Below are 17,192 nucleotides of genomic sequence, written 5' to 3'. Positions count from 1 at the left end.
TCCAATGTTTGTAAGGTCTCGTAGAGTAACCCTCTCAGTTCCGTAGTGTGCGTAACACGTCTCCCCGATGTCCCCATTTCCGCATTATCGTCTCTTCAAAACGGCCGACGATAATTTGGAGAAATAACGAGAAATCATTGAAGATACTGAAAAACTTAGCGGCCATGTCAGCCCCAGTAATTGCTTCTCCAACATGTCTCTCAATTGTTACTCTTAACACGTGCTCGAGTGGTGGGTTGGATACCCGTCGCTGGAATAGAACCAATTTGACCGCCCCTGAGATCTCAGCAACTAGGAGAGCTAGAGGAACCGAATTTACTGTGGGTCCTTTTGGTTGAGAGCCTGTAAGGATTTAAAGATTCTGAGCACGTTTCGAAGGACATCTGTTTTAAAAGACCATCCTAACAAAGTAAATACTTTACCTCAAATGGCGTAACATGTATGCGCAGAAAACCTCTTCGTAACCGTTCAATCTCTGGTTGCGAGGCAGGTACGGCAAGACCAGCCAACAATGAGACACATCTGACCCAATCAACATCACCCTCAACGGGATGAAGTGCACCTTTCCCATCCCTACACCATTCTGCTCGTTTCCGCTTGACTACACCGCCGGTGCAGCTGTGTGACCCCTGTAACCCCTGTGTGACCCCTGTAACCCTTGTGTGACCACTGTAACCCCTGTGTGACCCCTGTGTGACCCTTGTGTGACCGCGTCTTGGTCTCCGCCGCCAGGAGTGGTGCCTCAAATGAAGAGCAGGGACCGGACGCATCGCAGCGCTCCCCACGGCCAGGCAGTGATGACTTCTTTGATTTGAAACCCGCCAGGGCTCCCTTCAGGACCGACCGGTACGACACGCTCACGACGTTCGAGGTGAGTGTCCAGTGGCTGGTTTATTCCACGACAAAGCGAAAAGTGAAGGGGCCAAATAACGCCGTTTACTTTTTCTCTCGCTGACAGCATCAGCATGGCGTTGTCTTATACCCAGAATTCGGCGGTGCCTTTTTGGGAAAAATTGGAGCAGCGACTGATTAGGTACAGCCTGGCGTATTTTTAGGTCAAGTAGCATGGTCGGTTTTGGGGGTTCATAACTCAGATAACTCGACCTTAGTTGCACGTAACCACATAACACTGAACTGGAAATGATCCACTGCATTTTTGGTTATTTTCAGGTTAGTGTTTACTCAATTTTCAAAACCGCGACCGGGTGACGTAAAATCACGTGACCTTCATTAACATTTCAGCCATCCACAATGTTGTTTTTCGAAACACAGCAACTTACATCAATTACTTCTCTAGCAAAACCAAGCTTTAAAAATATGCTTTTAAGCTGCAATGTTCCTTACGAATTTGGCATGTACAGCCCGTTTCATTCAGATCTGACAGAGGATGCAGATAACGTGTTCAACTGTCATAGAATATGTTGAAAATTAGACATGCATGTTAGATGCAATGCAACATGCAATTAGACATATCTATCTCTGCCACATCAACTGGCGCGGTAGCTATGCATGCAGCGAATCACACTTCGCCGTGAGCTGTTTGCAATAGCGTGGATGATCTGACTTGCCAGCACCATGCATCACAACGACTTGATACAACAATGATAGCATCCGCTCATCTGCGAGAGAGAGAGAGAGAGAGAGAGAGAGAGAGAGAGAGAGAGAGAGAGAGAGAGAGAGAGAGAGAGAGAGAGAGAGAGAGAGAGAGAGAGAGAGAGAGAGAGAGAGAGGGAGAGAGAAAGAGAAATCGGTGAGAAAAATGTGGTTTTATATGTTGGAAATGTCATATAAATAGCCGAAGAGTGTGTAAGCAATCTCAAGTGTTACTGTGTGTTACAAGTGTTACATTACTGGTTGAAATAAGACAAATTCCATCAATATATCCTTTCCGTCATACAAGCTAGAGGCAATTGGGTTCGGTGACTGAGCACACGCCGATAAAATTACAATAAGTTTTCTGATCTGTGTTACTTTTTCATATGCAGACAATGTCACGCGCTCATTCCAGTAGTAAAGCATTCCATCGCTAATATTTATGCGGAATGAGAGGTTTGACCCATGACGCCGGGCCAGTAGAATGTCCGCCCTGTCCCGAATTGTCTCCGGCTATGTGAGCCTTTTGTGATGTCCCTGTTACCTTGTGTCTGAGCAAGGTGCATCTGGAACGTCAGTCTTGCATGTCCCACAGCCGGGTTGGTTCAGTTGGGAGAGCCATTGTATTGTTGGCTGTCGCCGCCTTCGATGCGATGGGCAGCACCTCACTTGTGTAATTGGGAATGTCGTTAGCCGGCTGTGAAGACAGCAATCAGATCGTCTCAAATGCTGCGTTGTGCACGTGGAAGTGTGTTCAGTGATGTTCTCTCTTCTATTTAGGGACTTTTTTATACAGCCCGTAAAACAAAGTGCCTGAGTGTTTCAGTACAACGTGCCTGCCATGTATGATCAAATCTATTGGAATTCTTAGCTAGCCAGATGTCCATTTCCTGCAACGAAGCTGTTTGTCAATAAGTAGTTTTCTATCACACCATTATCTACCACTTCCCAGAGGACGGGCTTTCTGGTGATGACCAACCTGGTGCTGGAGACGAGGCCCTGCTACAAACGCGTGCCGCCCCAGCAGATACCGGAGGAGGAAATCAGTGCTCTTTTTGATATTTCTACCAACAATGTTGCATTTGTAAGTCATTTTCATCAAGAGACATGCAAATCACATTTAAAGGCTGTGAGTGAGTCACGTTGCCTCCGAGAGAGCTATGGGGGTGAAGCTGTCCTCTAAACTCTGTTGTGCGAATATTTACCATTCTGTCACTTGCGATTCATACTTACCTACGCAGCTGTTGGCTGTGTCTTACGTTGCTAACTTGGCGTCACCACTCAGTCGTCACCCGACTCCGATGCCGGACCGGTCTCTGCCAACCGCCAAGGAACGGCACCATTTGGGTTTGCACCCCAAGATATTGACCAGCATAAAGTGGGCGTAGCAGCAGCCGAATCCGCTCCGATCGGAGACCAGGTCCGCGAGTTCTTCCCGGAGGCACTCCTCTTCTCCATCGAGACGATCGGGTGAGACAGAAGTCAGAGGAGTGCGTTGCGCGCAGCTGAAGGGGAGGGGGACTGGCCACGGAGGACCTCTAGGCTGCTCCTCAACAAGCGTCACTGTAGTGGTCAGATATGCACGCTCTCTGTCCTGTATTCCATTGTTGTCGCTTGTCCAATGCCGACCGTGATTCAGTGTTGTGATATGCCCGCAACATGCGCACGGTTTATGAGTCGCAGGTACGAACCGCTCGGTAGATCAGACGGGGTAAATGAGCTCCTCAGCTGAACTACAACTTCGAAATCTATTCTGAATTGCACTGCACTTTAGCCCACCCAGATGCAAACTAAACCCTCTTCCTCTTCCAAACACGTTCTGATCCAGTCTTTTAGCTCGGTATCATGCCGCACCACATAAGCGGCACCTTCTTTATCCTCCTTGGGCGAGTCTTTTTGTTTGTAAGGCGCGCTGTTTCCTGAAGTGCATCACCAATATTCCTTGGCGTGGTGTTAGTTTGCACTTCAAACGGTGACCGCTACCTTTGTCGTCGGTTGACTTTCCCTTCTCCTTACCGACCCTTACACGGGAGACTTTCTGTGCCGACAGCGTGGAGGGCACCAAAGTGCTGACCCAAGACATGCCAGACACCATCACGTCGTGGGTCGGCTCCGCCATCTGCTCCCACCCCCAGGTAAATGAAGAGGATCCGACTCTCTGGTAGGTGGATAGCTTTCGAACCGAAGAAGTCCGTGATTGCCGGTCCCAGGCGCTAGAAGTAGTCTGTGATCCCCGGCCAGGACTTCCGCCCCTGTATAGGTCGGGAGCTCTCGACCTCCCATCCCCGTGTGGGTCGGGAGCTCCCAACCTTCCACCTCTGTGTAGGTCGGAAGCTCTCGTTCCCAGGTATTTCAGGACTTCTCTGTCCTAGGCCGGAGGGTAGTTCCGCCTCTGGGCGCGGGAGAGGCTTGTGGCTCTAGGTTATCGTGGATTTCCAAGCCCTTGGTAGGTGAGATTTCCATTTGTCAGGCTCCACGGCGGTTTCCGCCGTTTGGCAGGTATGTAGCGTATGCATGGGTAATTAAACATCTTCCGGTTAGACGAAATACAGGTGACGAGGATTTCAGGTGCGCAACATGATTTTCTTCCTGATAGCTGACGTCTTGATTAATGCTGGTCTTTAACATATTTAGTGCTGGTCTTCAAGACATATCGCCAAGACAGGGGTGCCGGTAGTGTGGTGGTTAAGGCATCTGCAGCAACCACTGCGCACCTGGGAAACCGGAGAAATAGGGTTCGATTCCCCGCGGTGCCTGCCCTTCCTGCCAGGATGAGAGGCAGGCGACACCATATAGCCTCAGCAGCTCGGTGCCTCGTGAAGTCTGAATGATAACAACAATAACACATTGCCAAGACATCCCATGACATAAATCTTAATTATGTCTGTTTAATGGAAACAAAGCTAACACAATAAAAATTCCCAAGACTCGAGCACTTGAGCACCAATGGCCTGCCTGTTCGTAATTTGCCTTCAACTGGCCATGACATCATCGTGTGCTACCAGGACGGGTTCGGCGTCTCCAACAAATCAGCCATCAAATCTTTCAAGCCGTTCTTCACGGAGGTCACGCTGCCGTACTCCGTGAAGCGCGGAGAGGTCCTTAACATGTCGTCCACCGTGTTCAACTTCCTCGACTCCAGCCTGTCGGTAAGAGGGTCACAAATACTCAGCCATTTTTCATAGGCTGCGATACTCGCACGTTAGGTAAGCCGCTAATCTGTTGTGAAGGTAACTGATTGTCATTAGCTGCTGATTGCAGAGACCTGCTCACAATCAAAGATGGGTATAATAATTTTACCCACAAAACATTCCGGCCTACATGTAGAGAAACACACTTAGTGTTATACCTGGTGTTATATGTCCTCTGACCGTTAGACGTGGCTCACCAGGTGTCTTGCAAAGCATTCGCTAAAATTCCAGCTGTGCATACCCACACAAAATACAGTACTTTTCAACCAAGTTAAGGCGCGCCTCGAGTGACATTGCGTCGCAAGGATTTGAATACAGCACTCTCGCACGCCATTGCAATACATCCTCACAAATTTGTATCTTTGCCAGATACACACAACGCGCTCTCTCAATCGCTACAATAGCGATGAAAACACATTTGGCTGAACGGTTTGTGGTACCCGTCCCTCAGACATCTCCAGCTCCAGGCTTTAGGCAACTCTATCTAAGACGTCACCCTGCTACGTTAGCAGACGTCGCAGTGCACACAAGGTGCCAGTTGCAGACATTGCAGCACATACCGGCTACCAGTTGCAGATGTTGCAATGCCCACCAGCACACCAGCTGTCACCCCACAGGTCTCTGCGCCGGGCGTTACAGTGCCCGTTCCCGGCAGGTGTACCTGGAGCTGGCGGCGTCGGAGGATTACTCGCTGGCCGACGAGGTTTCGCCCGCGGGCATTGACCTCTGTGTGCCGGCGGGCCGCTCCAAGGTCAGCCACTTCCCGCTGACCTTCACCTCTCTGGGCGAGGTCAACATCACCGTCACGGCCAGACTCCGAGACGGCAACTGTGACCAGCCGAACACCGTCGGCCCCGGCAGGTGAGCTTTCGAAGGTTTTTAGCTCTGGCGGGAGGCTTTCGATCGCTTTTAGCTCTGGTGGTGGGCTCAATTTATGATGCAGCGTGGTTGATTGTCGGAAATGTATTGATTTTAATACACGGCATCTGTAGCGTGGTGACTCCTATAGAAGTAAATCAGGGGATAATTGGCACCAGCGGAAGGTAGAAAGCAACAGCTTATCTAATGTTGCCAAGCCACTCTGCTCAATATGCCGATGCCAGCTGAAGACCTAAACATCTGATTGGCTGGAATGAGAGGATTACGGCCGATGACCCGAGAATCTGGAATCACTCATGTCTTGCTTCTGGATTGCGCCCGGCGCCTTACGTCTCAAGTCTTGCACGCACGTTCGTTGATTCTGGTTGGTTTTGGGTCGCTATCCACATACATAAGATTTTCTGCGATGAATTATGTAGCTAATGCAGTCAATTTTATACTTCGCACAGTTTGCACAGCACCGACCTACAACTGGGGCTATGAGACCTACGCATGGGCCGAAGTAACACAAAAGTTATTGAGTACTCCACCGCAACAATTTAGATCAACCGTATATGTCTAGGAATGGAAACTGCAAATTATGCTAGTTTTGACGCGTTTAACACATTTGGTCACACGTCGCTGGTGATGGTCACATAATATGGCAAGCATATAGATGAATCCGTTGCGTCACGTCTGTCTCGCTTCAATGACGTAACGAAAAAGGATTCTGCATGACGTCACGTCTAATAATGTCGTCCAGTTCACTTCAAACACCCATGGGTGCAGGATCTATCGGGTGTGACGTCATTTTGACGTCAAAGAGGTAGATCTGTTGTCGTCTGAATCGCCGCGAGGGCTCCCTGGGACTGCGCCAGTTGCACTATATTTGAAAACAATTGTTTACTAATGTGTGTAGGAAGGGAGAAGGGGTGGTGGGAAGAAGCTTGTAGACGCACATGCTCCTCGCTGTTTTTACTAGCTTAGCATGCGCGGGAGAAGGTTTCATACAAGTATCGGCTCAATAAGAATCTTTCCCCGACATCGTCCGTGCTGCGAATTTCCCACGCACCTGCGTTTGGAATGTTATTGGCAGCACAAACACCGTGACCCTCCTGCTGTGACCGACAGTGACACTGTCATCCGTCCGCTAGTGGTCAAGCCCGAGGGATTCCCGCAGGAGGAGACGACGTCACGGTTCGTGTGCCTGGACGAAGGTGAGTGACGACTCTTGTGACAGAGTCATCTGTACGCTGGTCCTGGTTTAGTCCAGCGAACTCACCCGGTGCGTGCGTGCGTTAGCTAAACGGTGGCGTGATGGTGTGCTATAGTGTCTTTGGTGGAGTGCAGTGTAAGTAAACATGACGGTGTTTGAGGTGCTTTGCTACATGGTGTTGAGTGAGGTATGATGGCTTGTTGCGGTGTGTGACTGGGAAGGTTGGGACAATAAGCGCGGAAATCATGCGAGGAGCATTGCAGCTCTAGGTAGAGATGGAGATACCATAGCTTTGTTTTATGCGTACGCAAGTAAATTTGCCTTGAGAGAGCTAAGCAACCAGGACGGGTCTCAGTTGGTCTTAACAGTATTGCGAAATTTTTATTTCGTTTTCGATATAATTAAATCCCTATGCAGCTCGTCGTTTATTACCTCAAGCAGCTGTTGTTCCATAACAAACTCCACTTTTCGAACAGCTCTAGTGCGGGTTATAGCGTCCTAGAGGTAATACACCACGATCTTTCACCGCGTGACGTTGAGCACCAGAACTCTGTCAATGTGTGTGTTTTCGTTTGTAATAGTATCGCATGCTTTACTTGCACAACGATCGCCATCAATAGTAGCGAGCCTGTCGCGGATCGTCGCTTAAAAGGCCTGAGGCCATGATGCGACCGTACCTCCTGTTATAGCAGGGCCTGACTTGCTCCCGATGTGCTAGGAGCTGAGCCTCACGTGGAGCGGATCCCGATGGTGGTCCTGAAGGCCTGGTGCCGGATTCTGACGGGCTTATTTCTCCGTGGTGGGCGATCTGCTCGGACCTTCGTACGGAGTGAGTTTGTTCCTTATGTATCTCACATCTGTTCATCCAGTTTTGATCCATGACACTCACAGATACCATTGAGAGTACAGCAAACGTGACGAATGCATGCATATTCCTTCCTGATTTCATCCTCGCCCTTAGAAAAATATAAGCCCTTGTATGACACTCAATGATGGGGGACTCCAGCCTACAACTCCACCCTACCGTTGTTCGAGGCCACGCCTCTTGTTGACCAAACTTGGCTGGGCCAAAGGACAAGTTTCCTGGAAAATCGAACAGCTACGGCTTTGTGTACTTGAACATTTGCTGATGATGTAGGGCTTTATTAATGCACCAATGCTGGCCCACCGTGCGCGATCTGCCAAGTCAACAGCCTAAATACCCTCAGAACGCCATGGGCGGGGGGGGGGGGGGGGTGAGGGGTTCGACACTCTCCCTATCAAGGTGGAGATTAAAAAAATGTAGTATGGCTAATGGACGAATTGCATTAAATTGGTTGCAACTTGTCTTTGAGATGAAGTCTCTTTTGAGATGTTCTTCCGCTGCCATTGTAATTAACGAAGCTGCTTCACCGACTTCTCCATGTGTAGTTACCCACGGCCATGACTGCCAGAACCTGGGCCGACTGGTGGACATCCCGACGGGCGGAGGAGAGCCCAACATGTTGGTCTTCGTGCCGTACATCCACGTGAGGGCGTACCTGGAGCACACCGGGCTGCTCACCCCTGGTGACCGGGACCTGACCATCAACGGCATGAGACGAGGTGAGACAGAGACTCGGAGCATACGGAACTGCTGACCCCCGGGGAGCAGGGCTGGATTATCATGGCATGAGACGAGGTGGGACAAAAACCAGGCGGACCAGGCAGACAGGCGTGGAATTCAGAATGGTTTGGACCAATCCAGGTCACGAAAACAGCAGCTGGCGCCGACTTGCGCACGCCAACGTGCACCATCAGAAACGGAGGGGTGCGTGCCGAATACCTCTGGATTTCAAAGCACTTGCGGCGTGTCAAGTCACACCATCAATGCACCATCAATGCAGCGTATCAAGTCGCATGCAATCTGTGTTTGAATATCTAAATGGAAGAGCGTATTCGTCTGGTACGTGAAACGCGTTTTGGCCAATGCAGCGCGTCGTTCAGGAAGGACGTCAATAACTCAGATGTGCTCCACTTGCACATAGATCACTTCATCTCCCACTTGAGCTTCCTGGCGTTCCAATGCGTGGCAAATGTCGTCCGAGTGTCTCGAGGACGTATAAACAACACTTAAAGGAAAAAATAAACAAAACAGCTGGAATAGCGTGTCAGGATAAAGCACCCAGTAGCACTAATTTCGTGATTGAACCAGAGGATAAGCCCGTCTACAGTGTGGTACACAGCTGAAACAACCGTTTACCCCTCGTCATGAGTCACGGTTTTTTCATAACGTGAACGGATAGGGGTTCGATGCGAGCTCCGCCGTGCCGTTCCAGACTAAAAGAGATAGCGCCTCTTAACGAGGTGTCGCGATGGGTAATACATTTAATGCCTCTAGGTAACCAATTAACGCCACTAGACCAAGTCGCAGGTCATATTTTCCAGATGCATCCTTACAGATGCTCAAGTGTGCATGCTCAAACACACATGCTCTTTACACGCTCATATACACGAGACCACGCCTCAGAGCGACGCTAACGGCCGTGGTCATTCTTCATTTCTGAGTGCAGCGGTATGTATTGGCACGTGTTTTGAGCATATCTGTATGATGTAGGACTCCGTTAACGAAGCGGTGTCATCTCACCGCCAGCGGTCCGCGGAATCGTCGGTTGAGGCCTCCACACGCGCTGGCAGCAAATTACTGTGCCGTGTTCATCGAGAACGTCGGTACTCAGAAAACCAATTAGCTAGGGACACGTTTTTCGCGTCGAAATGCTTACACTGCGTGCCCCATAGCCGGCGGAAATTTGCGCGTGATTGCACGATATGCCAGAAAACCCTCAGAAAACCCATAGAAAACTTTAGATAAGGTGTATCGATCCTTTTTCCTCTGAGGGCGAGGGCGAGAAAATGAGGGCGAGAGTTAGGGTGAAAGGGCAAAAATGATGATGGCTCATTGACACACTAGATACTAGTCTTACTTCCTGGAGAGGTAGCACTGTACGTGTGTAACAGATGTGTGCAAAGACCGTTCCAGCTGCCTTTCCGCACGTGCGATGAATCTGACGATAACTACCCCCACGGAACTTCACGACCCCTTTCGGTTTCTGATTGCTGAACATCTTTGGCAGACCTTGGGTAGATAGAAAACGTGTGCCTCGAAATTTGGACAAGGTCATCGCTGGGTTTGGTGAGGTGAATTAGATGGCAAGGAGGAAGCCTCGGTGGCAGCTGACACGTGCGGCCCGTAGACCTTCTTGTTTGCATCAGAGTGTGCCAGATCAAGTTACAAAACTTGAAACTTGTGATCTGCGCTGAGCCTGATGGTTCTAGACCCAGTCACGTGACCCATGCTTTCTGTGACTCTCTCATGATGTACCCTAGGGTACCAGACTCAGCTGCGGTACAGGCATCGGGACGGCTCGTACTCTTCGTTCGGCCGGGATGACCCGGAAGGCTCGCTGTGGCTCACCGCCTTCGTCGTCAAGTCCTTCAAGGAGGCGTCCGAGTACATCGTTATTGGTGGGTGCAACATGTCGCGGTACAACAAGTGTTTCGGTTATTGGATTAATTGCAGCACACCCCTGGCGCCTCTAATATGTACTCTTGGCTCAGGGTTGCCTGCTTTTACATATCCACTGTGGGAAAGAACGTCATCATTGTCGATGTAACTGTCATGTTGTCATTATCACCATCATGATCAGCATAAGTCCAGAGCGATAGTGCAGTGCTGCACTACGATCAGAGGTGGTTGGCGCGCGTTGAACGACCTTCGCATAGCGCAGTGAAGAACGACCTTGGTGAAGGTCATTCTTCACTGCGCCATGCGAAGAATGACCTTCACCGCGCCGAGGAAGAATCACCTTGGCTTCGACTCTGAGGAGCTACAGCCAGCCAGTTAACGGGAGCGGACGTGTCAGTGGGATTATGTGGGACCACCGGGGATAACGGGGCAGACCCCACTGTTCCGTTTGTCTCGCCCATGCGCGAAGTTACCAATGCAAGCGAGAGCCAGCTGGTGCAGCAGCAGCAGGGAAAAGTTGTTAGCTTTCAATAGCTGACCATACCTGCGCCCTATCTGCTGCCATGTCCATAAGAGAAGTCAGCCATCACGAGCAAGAGTTAACTGGTGCAGTAGCAGCAGCAGAGTGAAAGTTGCTTCCGTCCAAAGTTGACCATAACTTTGCCGTCTCATCTTCATGCCCAGACTAGAAGCTGACCAAGACCGCAGACAAATGGCCGCTGCAAAGCGGCATGGTCAGAGCTGCCCCATTCACCACGTAACCATGGTATTCTTATCAAGACAAAGAGGCTCGTGGCCAGCGTCAGCTGGGTGGCACGGTAGCAACACTTTGATGCCTGCTGTATCCCATTAGCTGACCATGACCTGTCAAGATGAGGAGTCAGCCATTCGCAGTGTGAGACGGCTGGTACCGTGGCCGATTCTCCTCACTAGCTGACCATAACTTATTTGCCAGACGAGGAGTCGACCAAGCAGAGCGAGCAATGGCTGGTACAGCAGCAGCAGGATGACGGCTGCTTCCGTCCGATCGGCAGCGTCATTCACAAGGAGCTGAAGGCAAGGGATGCGTCGTCATGATGGCGAATGGGATATACCAATCCCCGGCTCCACGCCCGTGCTGCGGGTATCGGGACACAGAGCTCTCAGGCTGGGGTCAAATAATATGGAGTGAGGATCATTACGTCAACAGGCGTACATCCGTGCTATAAAATGGTCAGGGCGTAAACGAAAATGTCACAGATGTTCTTCACATCCACATCTGTCCTGACCAAGAGATGATCTCCTGGTGACGCCGGTGTGTTCACTCACCAGGGCGGCACGGAGCGGGGCGGCCCGGCCGCCCTGACGGCGTTCGTCATGCTCGCCCTCGGGGCAGAAAACACCAGGAGTCTGAGGAGCGGCTTCACCTGCCTGGAGCGCGGCATCAGTCTGACCAACAAAACACTGTATGCCGAGGTATGGCCTATTAGCTCTGAGGGTTTCATCAGAATTACTGCTACAGTGTCGCTTCACTTTATGTAGATTGCCTAGTGGCCCCACACTGTTGACAATGGACGTTTACCGCAAAGTTCGTATATTTGTTCTTGTAATGCTTTAGCAGTTTGAGCGAAACGGTCAGCAATGTTGTTCGTAGCAGAAGATAGCTGCATATTTGGGCGGATATACGATATTCCGCGCGCGACTCGTCGCCTCTTTCCTATACGTGGCACCGGCTATAGCCGTGAACTTCGCTAACCTGCATCGTATGTGGAAGATAGCAGGATGCGTCTTTGTCTCTTGAAGTGCTGGAGGTGACTTTCATGTTTCGTTTCCCGACTCTGTTCCCTCTCGTGCACCGCCCTAGTGGCAATGTTAAAAACGGCCGAAGGTTGCGTTAGGCGTCCGTCCCCATTACCTGAGCTCCAGGTCTTCGAACAGGCCGCTGCTCGTGCTCCAAACGCCGCCCTGTTCGATACGAGGAGCTGCAGCTGTTCCATATCGCGCAGGTGCTGTTAGCCTATACGCACGTGGTACTGGGCCGGGAACAGCGCGGCCAACAGCTGGTCTCCGCTCTGATGCAGAAGGCCAAGACGGAGGGTCGGACGCCCTCTTCTGGGAGGGCGATCGCCGCTCCATCTGTGAGTGACACCTTCCGACAGAAAGGTCACCGCAACTGCGTCCGTCTTACTGAAATGGTACTTTAAATTAGATACGATGCGTCTCTCATCGAAATGGTGCGATGTATTAAGAGCAATAACAATTGTGTGAGTGATGCGGGTCATCTTGAAAAGTTAAACCAGTGACGTCATACGGAATTGCGGCTACATCTTCGTCTGTCAATGACGTCATTCTCCATGACGATAGCGGCAATTCAGTTTGTGTGTATACCACGTTGGAGGAATGCGGCGTCTGATGTCAGATGAAAGGCCAATTATATTTCGCATACGCGACGCCATTCTCTGCAGGCAGCAACTGACCATGTGTGAGTGGTGACATCTGGTAGGCGTCCAGGACTACTCAAATCATTGGTGGGCGTCCCTGACCAATGACGTCATCCTGCTAATTTGGTCAACGACGTCAGGCATTCCGATTAGTACTCCATCTGAACCTGCCATTTTACCCTAGAGTAGCGTCTAACTTTTGTGATGGTGGGTGACGACAGCATGAACTGTGTGTATTGTCATTCGAGCATTGGAGGAGGCGGCGGAAACGTCATTCATTAGACGGCGGGAAGAATGACAGCCTCATTTTGTGAGTGACACCATCTTCGAGTTTGTTGGGAATTGACCATGACCGGCTTTGATTCCATCCGGCAATATACATTGGGTTGATGGCACGTATGGTGCTCTCCCTGGTCCACAGACGGCGGCAGTCGGGCCGTGGACATTGAGATGACGGCATACATGGTGCTCTCCCTGGTCCACCTCTCGGGTCAGGAGAACATGGAGCAGGCGGCGCGGGCCGTCAAGTGGATCAACAAGCAGCGCAACAGTCTGGGCGGCTTCATCTCCACACAGGTAGACCGTGGATTCCTGCGGTTGTGAGTACTTGTGGAGGTGGTCTAACAGATTAATAGGTTTGGCGGAAATTTTCCCAGTGGTTCGTTGATATAAGCATATGACCATAAAAAGGCGGAGGCTGGTGACACCTGACCAGCTGAGCATTGCTGTAATAAGTATGTGTCACCACAGAGCACAACAGTAGATTGGCAGGCTGGTAACGTCTAGCCATGGTCCCTCCCCTCTCCAACATCGACTGAGGAACACTTTGAAAGTGCTGAATTTGAGAACAGGACCAGCTGTTGTCGTTACAACGCAGATGATTTAGAACGTTTCAACCGACAGCAAAAGACCGCAGCATCGCTATGATTTTGACGACGTGTCTTTTCTGGTTTATAGGACACGATTGTAGCGCTGCAGGCGCTGGCAGAGTTTGCCAAACGCACTTTTTCTTCGGAGTTGTCCACTAGCGTTACAGTGAGTGCTGCCGGACACCCCTCCACACTTGTGGTGGACTCGTCCAACCGTCTGCTACTGCAACAAGAAAAGGTGGCAGATTTTGAGGTACGTGGCTGCGGAAAGCGTGTGGTGCTAGCCGATTTCAGTCGGCGGGTGTTCGCTTAACTTGAACGATTACTGCGAATGTAGCTTACCAGATGAAAAATGGAATTCAAAATATATTAAACTCCTTCCTCAGTGTGGTTTTTTGAGTCCAAACTCTTGCGCCTGACTCAAGCAGACGATTACCTTGCTGCTAATAGTACCCTTCATTGATTTTGTTTAAACATGTGGTCATTTCTTGATGAGGATGCTAAAGCTGAAGCTATTTTCTATCCCAGACGACGTTCCCCATGTAGGAGCTGGCCTCTGCAGTCAACAGAGGCACTTCTGATGACTGCAGGCCATCAGAAGTTCCAGGGCCAGGAACTTCGCTGTGTTCATCCGGCCACGCCCATGCTTCTTCCGCTTCCACTCCCACCTCTCCCTAAGGCCGTCATCTTGCCCGCAGCTGCCAGCTGAGGTCACCTTCACCGTCAGCCCATCCGGCTGCGTCATCTACCGCACCAGCTTCCGCTACTCCAGCCGCTCCCGAGTATGTAGCATGGTTATGAACCACGACCTGTCAGCTATACCTGCCGTGTCATGTCTGATGGGACGGTTCCGTTCTCACGATTGCCAACGGAAAACGGGGGTCGGCTCCGACAATAAGCTTAAGAAATGTGTTGGCGCTCTGCTCCAAATGACGTTTGTACCTTAGAGCACATTTGCTGGCAAGATGTGTTCGCAGTACATTTCATTTTCTATCCCAGACAACTTGATCTGGTGTTTGTTGCGGGTGGTTTCTCAGGCTGTACGTGTACGGTGCGCAGCACTGGTCTGCGTTGAAAAACTACATGTGGCTACGGTCAGGTGCTCAAATGCTTATACTTATTACCGACTTTTAGGCTGCGTTGAAAAGCGAACGGTCGCGCAACCATGCATACTTTAATTTGGGCAAGTTCTCATTCATGAACAGGTGACGTGGATTGCTTCAGCCGGCTTTGGTGAGGCGATGCTAACCCCAAAGCCACCGTGCTCAGGTGCCGAAGCCAGCATTCTCGCTGGCGGTGACCTCGGAGGCCCGTCCCAGCCGCTCTCCAGGCAGTTCGTATGAGCTGGAGGTATGCTCCGCCTATATCGGGGACTCTGGCAAATCAGAGCGCGTCGTGCTGGAGGTGGAAATGCCCTCGGGCTATATCGCCGTCAGCAGCACACTGAGAAGTCTCCGAAACAGCGGCGGTAAGTGGAGAGTAGCCTCCGAACCAGTGACGGTAAGTGGAGCAGTTACGAAACAGCGGCGGTAAGTGGAGAATAGCCTCCGAACCAGCGACGGTAAGTGGGGAGCAGCCTAAACAGCGGCGGTAAGTGGAGAGTAGCCTCCGAACCAGCGACGGTAAGTGGAGAGTAGCCTCCGAACCAGCGACGGTAAGTGGGGAGCAGCCTACGAAACAGCGGCGGTAAGTGGAGAATAGCCTCCGAACCAGCGACGGTAAGTGGGGAGCAGCCTACGAAACAGCGGCGGTAAGTGGAGAATAGCCTCCGAAACGGCGAGGACTGTTCTTCAAAACAACGAACGTTTCGAGTCCGAGACAAAGGCTCTGAACAGTGGGGGTAGCGAGTGATAGTTGGAGGGGAGAGGGAGAAAGCAATATCGAGCGACATTTAGGAGGGGAGAGGGGAGAGCGATAGTTGGAGGATTCCTGCAAGTGTCTGCGAACAGAGTAAGGTCACCAACAATAAAATCAAAGACTGCAAAGCCTTTCCGACTCAGCAAGCGAACAAGTAGTGAAAACGGCTGCGACATATGCGTCGAGAGAGGGCGCTGCACCTGTCTGCCACGCATTTTGCAATTTTGTTTTTGTCACTTCTGACTCCGTGGTTCGCACTGCATCTACGGTAATTTCTTCTGCAATAGCACCAACACAAACCGTTGCAGAACTCTTTTGTCATAAAAACCCCGAGGCCAAGGCAAAGCAGGTGTCATAGGCACCTGGAGGAGATGTTGCACCTCCCTGTGTATATGCACTTCTGCAAGTGTCTGTAAAATTACCATGCTATGTTTTGTCTGGTCCTTACCCGCTTCACAAATGTCTGACGATGATAATGATGACGATTCTTACCATTCCCCACTCTCTCCGTCTACAGCGGTACGCAAATACGACTTCAGCAAGGGCAAGGTGACCTTCACGCTGTCCAAGGTCACCGAGGAGAAGGTCTGCCTCAAGTTCCGCATCATTCGAGAGAACGAGGTGGATGGCCTGAAGCCGTCGGTGGTGCGAGTCTACGACCTCTTCAGGCCTGAGGATCGCAATATTCTGGTGAGGGGTGTATGCCAGCCAAGCCGTGAATCACGAGGTTTGGGTTCGATCCCAGCGCTAGGAAGCTGTCCATTGCTCCCGTTCCGTCAGGAGAGACGTCGCCGCGGAGCTGAGCGTGCAGTGAGTCCCAAAACAGCGAGCAGCGACGCTGGTACTGTGTGTGCGGTGGACAGCACGTGGCGTATTTCCTGGCCGGAAGAACACGATATGACGGTGAAAACACACACCGAGGACCAGTGGAGCTTGCTTCCACGTTGACCCAGTGCCCAAAGTGATTTGTCGTCTGCTATGTAGACCCGGTGTCACCTCAAAATCTGTTAATAACATCGAAAACAAATAACTGTTTTCTGTTCGGTGCTCAAAAATGTACTTAAAAAGGGACGAGACACGTGACGTCACGCGCCCTTTGATGGTCCGCCAGTGACTGCGAAGCTCCTGCAGCTTGTGAATAATGTTACTCGACATCTGTAAAACTCAACCCCCGTACACGGATACTTATAGCTGCGGCCTGTGCATGACTGTTTTGGTGAGTGAGCGGGTGATGTGTTTACAGTTGTGTGACGTCACGTCATGCTTATGACGTCACGTCTCTGTTTCAGGAGTACGAGCTCTCGCCCGTGTCTTCTCCCGCCGCTTGATACTTATGTTGAAGACCGGTGTGTGCCTCTCACGGATCATGACTGGAAGACACGTGACATGACATGTCATGTCAAGAGGACGCCGACGCTCTGTGATTCGATCGTAGACATGCAGCTTAAGCCGGAACATTTTGGTATTAAAAATCTGACTACCAGCATTCTAGATCAGCATACGAAAGATCGTTTTTAACCAATGACTGCACGATGTGCTGCGAGATGTGTTATCAAGCACACCGACTCCTTGCTGTGTCGCTTTGCCGTTTCCCTGTGTGCGAGCGATGACCCTGAATATTGAGTAACTTTTGACCGATGTTTGCAACTGTGTATGAACGCTTGTCGCGGCACCACCAATTTAAAATGCGAGGGAAATACACTG

The 17,192-nt window shown here is 50.8% G+C and overlaps 1 pseudogene; it reads left to right on the top strand.

Annotated features, from left to right (window-relative positions):
- Positions 1–698: 698 nt before the first annotated feature.
- Positions 699–17,192, top strand: LOC119104212 (alpha-1-inhibitor 3-like; annotated as a pseudogene).

The sequence above is a fragment of the Pollicipes pollicipes genome, unplaced genomic scaffold (assembly GCF_011947565.3).
Source record: "Pollicipes pollicipes isolate AB1234 unplaced genomic scaffold, Ppol_2.1 Scaffold_6052;HRSCAF=7182_pilon_pilon_pilon, whole genome shotgun sequence".
Taxonomy (NCBI): Eukaryota; Metazoa; Arthropoda; class Thecostraca; order Pollicipedomorpha; family Pollicipedidae; genus Pollicipes; species Pollicipes pollicipes.
This window is presented reverse-complemented; position numbering and strand designations above follow the sequence as displayed.